General features: G+C 35.4%; 1 protein-coding gene across 4 annotated transcripts in view; it reads left to right on the top strand.

The window, feature by feature from the left end:
* The first annotated feature begins 7,340 nt into the window (after positions 1–7,340).
* The window catches only part of NYAP2 (neuronal tyrosine-phosphorylated phosphoinositide-3-kinase adaptor 2), a 257,780-nt gene continuing 255,408 nt past the window's right edge, over positions 7,341–9,712 (top strand). For 2 of the 4 annotated variants that reach the window (XM_082689983.1, XM_082689985.1), the window contains exon 1: positions 8,030–8,664. The gene's annotated coding sequence lies outside the window, so the exon portion shown is untranslated. Of the gene's footprint in view, positions 7,876–7,998; positions 8,665–9,712 lie in introns of those variants that run through there. The other 2 variants (XM_082689981.1, XM_082689982.1) reach the window with 2 other exon arrangements.

The raw sequence follows: 9,712 nt of genomic DNA, 5'->3' as shown, positions 1-9,712 counted from the left end.
TCTCCTGGTTGCAGATATTGCCCACTTGGTAATGCATTGGCCACATTTCCATTTCACAAATCCTCCTGACCCAGGCTTCTCATTTTAAAAATAAATGGAAACCCACAGATTCCAAAGGCTTCTCTTTCAGGGGGAATTTTGTGAAGATAGAATTTTACATTTTCCTCAAAATTACCATATAAAATTATTATATAAATAGCATATGCTTATTCGAGAAAACTAAGCAACACATATATCTACTTTCTAAAGAGTAAAAAAAAAAAATCATTATCTAGATATGAACACAATAATGCTATTTTTTCTGTACTAGAAATTTCCCTCTGAATATAATAATTGTGTAACCTTAGATAAATCCTTTCAACTCTGCCTCAATATTCTAATTTAAAATGAGGAATATTTTCTTGTTCTTAAGATTGATGTGGTGATTGAATGGTTGAATTAATTTAAGTTGAGCACATAATAAACATCATGTATGTGTTTACTGTTACTGTTGTTATTATATTATGTTTATGTATGAGTATTATTATATGTGTTCATGTATCATGGTATATTATGTTATTTTCTATGCAGTATAACTATTTAATAAGTTTTAGTTCAGAATGTCCTATACCTGAACCACTTCTTTATTTGCTGGGACCCAGAGATGAGGCACATTGAAGGTACTTTCTCATAAGGCTTGTATCTTAGTAAGAAAAAACTGGCAAAATAAAAACAGTAGCAAAAATATATCCAATATATGCATTTATGTACACATGTATGCATAAAAAAGATAATATCAAATGGAGACAAGTATTTGCAGAGAAAGTGGTCTGATTGACGGGATGATGAGTGACTGGTTGGTTTTCTTTTATAGATTGGGGATCAGGAAAAAAAAAAAGGAATTCTGGGGCATTCCAATGTTCAGAACCTAGCAGAGGAGGACCAGCAAAGGAGACAAGGGAGAATTCCCCCAAATAAGAGGGAAAATAGAAGAATATAGTGTCATGGAAGAAAATAATTCTGCAAGTGGGATGTTGAAGAGAATGGCCACTGGATTTGAAAACATGAGTGAACTGGTTTCAGGCGTAGTATTGGTTATCTTTCCAAGCACTGTATACTATATTGTGATTACAACTAAGGGTAGCTAGAATTTGTTGGTGCACACTAAATCTTAGACACAGGTTTTTATTTTACACAGACTTTTGCATGGACTACTTGAATCTTCACAATAAATCTGTGACTTACACTAATATTATTGTCACTTCAGAACAATACACTGAGGTAGAGAAAAGTTACATAACTTGCCCACTGCCATGCAGTTAAGATGTAGGGTAAGCAATATACCAACCTGACAATTCCTGCCCAGAAACAGTGCCATTGCCCTCCTTACAGTACTCATTCACATCAATGAGTATAGATCTAGATCATAATTGTAATACTTGCCTAATAATTTATTTTTCAATTTCCTATTGTTGAATATGCAGGGAATTTTCAAATTTCTGTTATTACTAACTGTAAGTGGCCTCAAACATACAGTTTTGTATGCTTATCATGTCCCTAAAGTAGAATTATTACTTCAAAGACTGTGTGCTCATGAAAAAAAAATTAAAACACTATCAGATTTCCCTTCATTTAGTTGCATACATCTATAGAACTATCGATTTCTCCGCATACTTGCCAGCATGATAAAATTTTTTAAAAATGAACTATTTGTGAATTTATTTACATTTTATTACTACTGGGGTTGAACTTTTGAAAAAAAAATATTTATCTTTTCAAATTCTTATTTTATGAATATCTCACTCCTATCTTTTGTCCTTGTTTAGTACTATGGTGTTTCGTTCTTGCTCATTTATAAGAATTTTTCTTTTTGTTAATAACACAGGACTATATGAATGCTTAGCTCTCATATATGTTGCAAATAATTTCGCACTTTTATGTTTAAGTAACTTTATCATCTTTTCCCATTTAAATATTTTGCGCTTTATGTATTCAATTTTCTTGTGTTTCACTTAGTTGAATGGTTTCAGCTTTTGTTGTTATCTTCTTTAGATGGCCATCTCTACCCCAAATCATATTAAAGTTTCTTTCAGTAGATTTCTTTTTATGCACGAGTATTTCAAAGAAAGGTTTGGAGCCGCATTGTCCAATAAGACAGTACTATCTATATGTAAATTTTAAATTAGAATTAATTAAAATAAATTAAAATGTAAAATTTACTTCCTTATTTTCACTGACCACAATTCAAGTGCTCAACAGCACTCAACAGTGTGTTAAGTGACTATCATTTTCAACAGTGAAGATATTGACCATCCATCACCACTTGAATGGTCATTGGATAGTGTTTCTTGAATGTTACTACAAACACCACTCGCTGAGGCATGTGCTAAAATGCAGTTCCTTACTCAGATGGTCTGAGGGGACACTGAGCTTCCCATACTAAACAAGACCCCAGATGATGCTGATGCTGAAGCTTCTTGGACCACACTTTGAGTAGCAAACCTCTAGATTTATTTTTATGCAAGGAATTGTAAAAGCTATGTGTATTTGTGTATATTTCAGTTCGCTTGTATTACTTATTGATATGCAATAGCATATGTGTATTGTGTATGTGTATTTGTGTATATTTCAGTTCGCTTGTATTACTTATTGATATGCAATAGCATATCTGTCACGTGTTAAATACCCATATAGGTTCTTCCTGGACTGAATTCCTCTATTGATTGACAGTCAACTGTCCTATGCTACTGGAAAATCACTTCAGCTTTGCAACATGCTTTAGTATTTAGTCAAGACAATATCTATCAATAGCTTTTCAAGTTCTACCAAAAGTCCGATTTTATGTAAATCAAAAATATGTTCACCTTGAAGCCAACTTAGTAAGAAGGAACCATTTCCAAAATTGATTCTTTCTATTCCAGAAGAAGGCTTTTTAAAAAAATTTTCTCCTATCTTATTTTATGTCTCTGTTATGGACTGAATGTTTGTCTCCCCCAACATACAATGTTTGTATATTGAAATTCTACCCCCAATGTGATGATAATTGGAGGTGGGGTCTTTGGGAAGTACTTAGATTTTGATGTAGTCAGGAATGTCTTAATCACCATGATGAGAGTAGGATCTTTTAAGAAGAGGTAAAGAGACCAGAGCTTCCTCTCTCGATCCTGTAAGGACTCAGCAAGAAGGCTGAAAACCAAGAGAGGAACTTCACTAGAAACTGAATCCACCAGCACCTTGATTTTGGACTTTCCAGGCTCTGAAACTGTGAAAAATAACTGTCTGTTTTTTAAGCCACCTAGTTCATGGTATTTTGTTATGGTAGTGTGAGCTCCAAGACAGTGTCTCTGGAAAAAAAAAAATTGTATTATTTTCTCTAAACATGATCTCAAATTTTGTGTATTCAGTTGATCTTCCTGTGGCATTCTGATCATTTCTAGTCAGTATAAAACTGATTGTTTTGGATTTTTCGGGTGGAAAATATGAGGTCCTTTTGGAAAGTTTTTTCCCCCTTCAAATGTTTGAGTTTGAAGGAGCATTTTTAATCTTGATTTAGAATTTCATTTTTTAAAATATATGAGTCTTTTTGAGAGCCTGGGTGGCTCAGTGAGTTAAGCCTCTGCCTTTGGCACAGGTCATGATCTCAGGGTCCTGGGATCGAGCTCCACATCAGGTTATCTGCTCAGCACGGAGCCTGCTTTCCCCCCCATCTCTGCCTGTCTCTCCGCCTACTTGTGATCTCTCTCTCTCTCTCTCTATCAAATAAATAAATAAGTAAATAAAATCTTTAAAAAAATATATGAGGCTTTTTGAATTTTCTACTTGGCCAGGCCATGTCACTAACTGAGATCTGGAGTCATGCATTCTTTCAACAAATCCCTGCCACTGGCAGGGTGCAAACTATATGCTGGGGCCCTGGGAATAGACAGAAAAGATCCTACTTTTTCAGGAGTCTTCACACTTGGAGGATGAAATAGGTGTGCTAGGAAGAGAATGAAAAAGCTCTCAAGAATTTATCCTTTAAAAAAAAAAAAAGAATTTATCCTTTACTGGTGGCAGAGTTACTGATGGGGTAGTTCATAATACAGAGAATACATACCAAGGCTTGACAGTGGTAACTCAGGACAGACAACCAGGGTAAAGTATCCCTGATTATAAACTCGAGTAGACATCATCCATTCAAAAAAGGGAGATTTGTTGAAGTGCTAGTATCTTGTTTGCTAGAACACACGATTGTTTTGTAACAATATTTTTATTACTTTTGAGTATAGAGACAAATATAATTTTATTATAAATGTAAACTTTTCTGAAACATTCATGAGGAAATATCTGCTGGACAAAAGAAAAGAGGGATCAATTCTTATGTTTGGGTCGATTCGTATGTTTTCTGTCTTGAAATATTCCATTTATTGCCAGTTTGCTCTCTTGGCAGTAAAAATTTAGCTTTCGTGTATATTATCAGACTATAAACCTCCCCCTCCCCCCAGTTTCTCTGTATTCTGGATCCTGGAGCACTGTATCATTATCCATTGCTTGACAGTCCTTGAGTCATGCACAACTGTCAACATCTACATTGTTGTATAGGCAAAAATCATGAGGAACATATGGTTCCCATTCTACCAAGACTTTGATTTCATGCTGTTACCAGAATGCTTAGAAATCCTGATTGGATGGGAAGATTAGCTTTTTCCCTAGTGGAATAATTTCATTATAACAGAGGCGTCATCTCCCTAAGCTAAAAGTGGAAAGAATAATAGAAATATTACAGATCATGAAAAAAAAAAAAAACTAGAAAGGCTTTATTATAAATTATGACATGACTTCAGAGAGTACATCTTGATATATTTGAATAAACCCCTTAAGTTTAGGTAACTAGATTACTTTGTTTCAATTCTCATTTTCTCCTTTGCATCACTTTTATACAGAAAGCACTCCTCGCCATCTGGCTGATTTATAGGCTAAGAAGAACTTTCAAGGCTTCAGCGCCCCTTGTCTATCTGAGTTCATGGAAGGGACCTACTTAACCCCAAGAACATCAACTCTGTTAGTATAGCACAACAGAAAGCCCAACTTTATCTTGACTTCAGAACTTTGAAAGAGATAAGTCATGAGGTATTTCAATGACTGGTTTCTATGACATCAGAAACACCTGTGTATTTTATAAAGATGTTCAAGAAATAAACCAAACATATAGTTATAATCTGAGCTTTGCTGGTATCTATATTCCTTTATTCTTAATATAAAAAAAATTCAACTTTAATTTTGCACTTTGAACTTTTTCTCTGAATATTAATGAAATTATTAGAGATGAATTCTACATTTGGTTCTAAGTTTATTTGAAAGTAGGGGACTTTTTCTGTTTCATTCAGTGAGACCTAAAGAACTAGTTCTGGGGACCTTCTAGACACTAATCCCCAAAGGTGCCATAAGCTTCTAGACACTAATATATTTGCAGAGAAGACATTGTCTAATCAGTGTATACTGTGGTTTGGAATAAGAAGGGCATGGGGTTGAAAAGATAAGGTTGATACAATGGGATGGCTCCCAAACTCTATTCTGTGAAAAGAAGAGAAAAAAGTAAGGAATAAAAAAAGAAAGAAACATAATAATCATAAATTTTCCTGAAGCTGAAAATATGAAATGTAAAGAACTACATGTTATGCTTTCCCTCTTCTCCTTTTTACTCTAGATTTTGGTTGGGGGGGAGGATAATGGTGTTTTTGTCTTTGTGCGTGTTTTGTTTTTGTTTTGTTTTGTTTTATCTCAATCGTTAACAACCTCACTTTGTTTGAAATTATCCTAATGCATATGAAGGTGACTGAGAACCACTGTGTTTTCAAGGGTGATGAGAGCACAGCAGCCCAGTGACCTTTCATCCTTATCCCAATGAGCCGATGAGTGAGTCCTGAAGCAAGTTAGTATGCTTCTCTGGATATTAATTTTCTCCTATGTAGAAATGGACTTTATAGTAGTGTTTATTCACCTTCTCTATAGCTAAAACATGTAGTTCCCCCAAACCTGATAGAGTTATCAGTCATGATTAAATTATTTCCACGTTCTAAAGTATCTGTCACAGAATATCTTTAGGAGAAATTTTTCCTGGTTTTGGTCACATACTGAAAGATAACTCCTATGAGAACACTTGACCACCAAAAATAACCTCTTGATGACAGTGTGGTGACTGTTACTAGTTTCTAAGTGGTACTTGAAGCACCTTTTCCCCCCACACTCTTTGAGAAAGTGGGGGCAGAATTGTAAAGAGAGGGAAAGAGAGAGATGTGGCCTCTTCTCTTTCCTAATTAAATTCCCCTTCCTTCTTTCTTCTATCTAATCTTCCACAGTGTATGAAACAGATGTTCCGTTCTATCCAAAAAGTAGAAATAAGTGATATATGTGATTTGTTTTAGGAATGCACATTTGGATATATGAAAACTGAAACTCTTATAGCAATGCACAATGTTAATTTTATTTCTCCCCGGATATTCCAAATTAAAAAAAAATTGTAAGACTGTAGTACAGTTTCAGATAGCATTAAGAATCAGGAAGATAAACTTAAGTTTATTATTTTTAGGGTCTGTTGGTGCATGAAAAATTACATTCAGATATCATATTGTTCTAAGAAATTAGTTATGAATTTAGACTCTGGGGACAATCCTTGAGAAAAATCAGTTTGTAAGTGAAAGTAATTAACAAAAAGAGTTACTGGGGAAAAAATGTAGTGAAAAAAATCTACTGGTCACTATTGGATAAAATAATAAAGTCATTCCCCCACCAAAAGCTTGTTTCCTCCCTTATTTGAGTCCCATTTAAGCAGAAACTCCTTTGTATTGTTACAATTGCCATAATACCAACTTACACAATAAAACATCCATATTATACTTCACTATACTTCTTACTCTGAGGAAAAATAGGTCAGATAAAAACTTAGAGCTTATGCGTGTATGTATAGAAACACATATTTTTGCATACATATATACATATATTCATATAAGTTATATTATATAACATGGCATATACACATATATTCAGCAGGCTTTTAAGAATGGAATGAGGAGAGTCCTCAGTAAATGTAGGAAATAGGATGACTTTAAATAATTTCAACAGTGTGTCTATAGGAGTCAGTGAGACACACACCAGAGTTAATCCACATCTTATTGTTATTTAAAAAAAAAAATAGCTCCCTCTCCGCCTGCAATCTTTATTCAACATACGTGTGTGCCGTGCATGTTCTTTCTAAGTGGGTTAGTTTTGTTCTCATGCCATGGGAGCAGGTGGCATGAAGCTGTTTTGATGAGGTTAAAAGGCTCCTCCCCTCTTTCCCCAAGCAGCAGCCCGAAGTACGTCAGCAGTAATTGTGTGCCTGGCTCAGCTATGCAGGGAGGGTGGAGGCAAAATTGATATCAAATAAGGGTATCAAACTGAGATCCCGATGTTCCATTTAAGTTGTTGCTCATTTTCATTAGCCATGCCAGGGGTGAAAAGCTTATCACTGAAACACCCTCTGTAGTAGGAACATTTATTTTGGATGGATTTCTATTTTTCTTCTCCATAAAGATTGAATTTGTGTTGTAGTGGATATCAATGAAGGGGTTTCTTTATCCTTTTTTTGTTTTATTATTTACTAATCAGGCTTCAGTTCAGACAGATAAAAGAGAGAGATTCTGTTGCCTTAGATGTGAGGACTTTAATGAGGATGGGAGGCCCCAGGGAGGCGAAATCCGAAGTAGAACGATGCTGCTTTCGGGTTTCTTGTCATTTCTTCAGTTCCTTCTTCTCCTCCCGTTTCCAATGGGCCTAGTGAGCAGGAACTATCCAAGGTGCTAGAATGCTGGCAGCTTTGCCGTTCAATGCAGACGGATTGCAGAAACAGAGAAGAAAGATTACTGCTTATTTCAGAAGGTAGGTTCTTTGTTTCAGAATCCCTGATTAATCAGCAGCAGCATCAACAGACTAAGGCAGCTGGAGAGGAGAGAGAGAAGCAGGAAGGGAGGGAGTCAGGGGCAGGGAGGGAGGGAGGGAGGGGAAAGAGAGAGAATGAGAGAGAGAGCTGGTTGTCACGGGGGAGGGACGATGCCACAAGCTAGGCTGCTCCAAACCTTCTGTATGTAAGTGGCAATGAGAAAGAGCATCTTTTTGGCTGAAAGGAGACATTTAGAGAGGATGCTTCTGATTTTTTGTTTTCATTTATTTTTGTCTTCACAGAATATAATCAAATGAGGCACCTTAGCCAGCCTGGGTGATTGCTTCGAGTCTTGTAATCATCTGTGTAGCAAAGTGGGTAAAATCATTCAATTTCTTTCCTGCTGGACCTGGAAGGAGAGGGGCTGTGTATTCATCCCCACCCATTAGCTATGCCCTCTTTTCTCTGAATGTCGATTTAAGGAAGCAAGCACCTGTCTTCTGCCACCGTATCTTCCTAGCAAACTTTAAAGGCCATTTTATCTGATAGGAAGAACATCAAGAATGCTCTGATCTCTAGTGATGAAGAATCTGGGAATGGACACTTTTCCCATCCAGATACAATGCACTTTAATTGAAGAAAAACTGAGCTGAACTACAAGTCTGTTTCTTATGGTGCTGGATTACTCCTACAGAACTGCCCTGAGATCAACCGCGAGAGAGGGCTCTGACAGACACAAGTCACCTTCTGATTATTGCACTTAGCTCTCCCTGGAGACTTAAATTTTGGTATGTATCTCATTTTTCAGATTCTCTAAGCATGCTAATTGAATCCAGCACTAAATAGACCAAGCAATCTAGCTATGAAATGGAATGAATTTTATCTGGGGATACTTAATGCTGAAGTTTGCATGTCTTATTAGGTGGAACAGAAATAAAGCCACAGCGAAGGCATCCAAGGCTATAATAAGCCTCAGGCTATTTTGTACCCTCTTACTCACTTAGTTACATTATCACAGAAATGGTTAAACTAAATTTTCATTGGTAAAATAAGCCATGTTAAATTATTAAAGGCATTGAAAATATTTTCCAGGTTGTTAATTGGTATTCACGTTGTGCATGCTAGCTATTTATCTGCTATTCCATACCATAAATATTTTACAACAGTCTCTCAGCACATTTGTGTCAGTCTAATTTTGCATTTTAAACAAACAAACAAACAAACAAAAAACCCAACTATCAGACATACACCAAAGCTTCTTCCTAACTGAGTAGACATAAACCTCTTTGAGAAACATGTATTTTAATATCACTCGATATCAGGAAGGTTTCCTTAGTCTCATCACAACAAATATTTTCTGTAGAACTTTAAGAAGACTTGTTTCACTTGGGACACACACTTATTTTGTTGGGTGTCTCCATTTTAATTTTTCCGAGAACCAGAAATATTTTAAATACAAGAAATTTGTCTTCCCTAGCTGGAAGAACTATTACATGAAATAATGTTTTCCTTCTTATTAGTAAATTCTAAAGTTGTTTTGGTACCATAGGACTATATCTTTTTTTTTAAACATAGCCCCCAAAAAGGGAATCCAGTGTAAGAAGTTACACAGTGTAGTCTTAGTCATTTTAACATGCAAAAATTTATAACCAAGTAGTATGAAAGAATTACTTTAGAGCAAAAGTGAAAATTAACTCCTGTCTTAATTCTTCACATGTTAAATAATGTTCCAAGTTCTTTTCTATATTGTCAATTGGTAAACAGATTAACATGAGAATACATGATCCAGAAATACCAAAATTATTTTACTTCTCTGTGGAAATTGCAACATATGTT

This window comes from Mustela nivalis, assembly GCF_964662115.1.
Source record: "Mustela nivalis genome assembly, chromosome: 11".
Classification (NCBI taxonomy): domain Eukaryota; kingdom Metazoa; phylum Chordata; class Mammalia; order Carnivora; family Mustelidae; genus Mustela; species Mustela nivalis.
The sequence above is the reverse complement of the archived record's forward strand: the minus strand, read 5'-3'. Positions and strand labels throughout refer to the sequence as shown.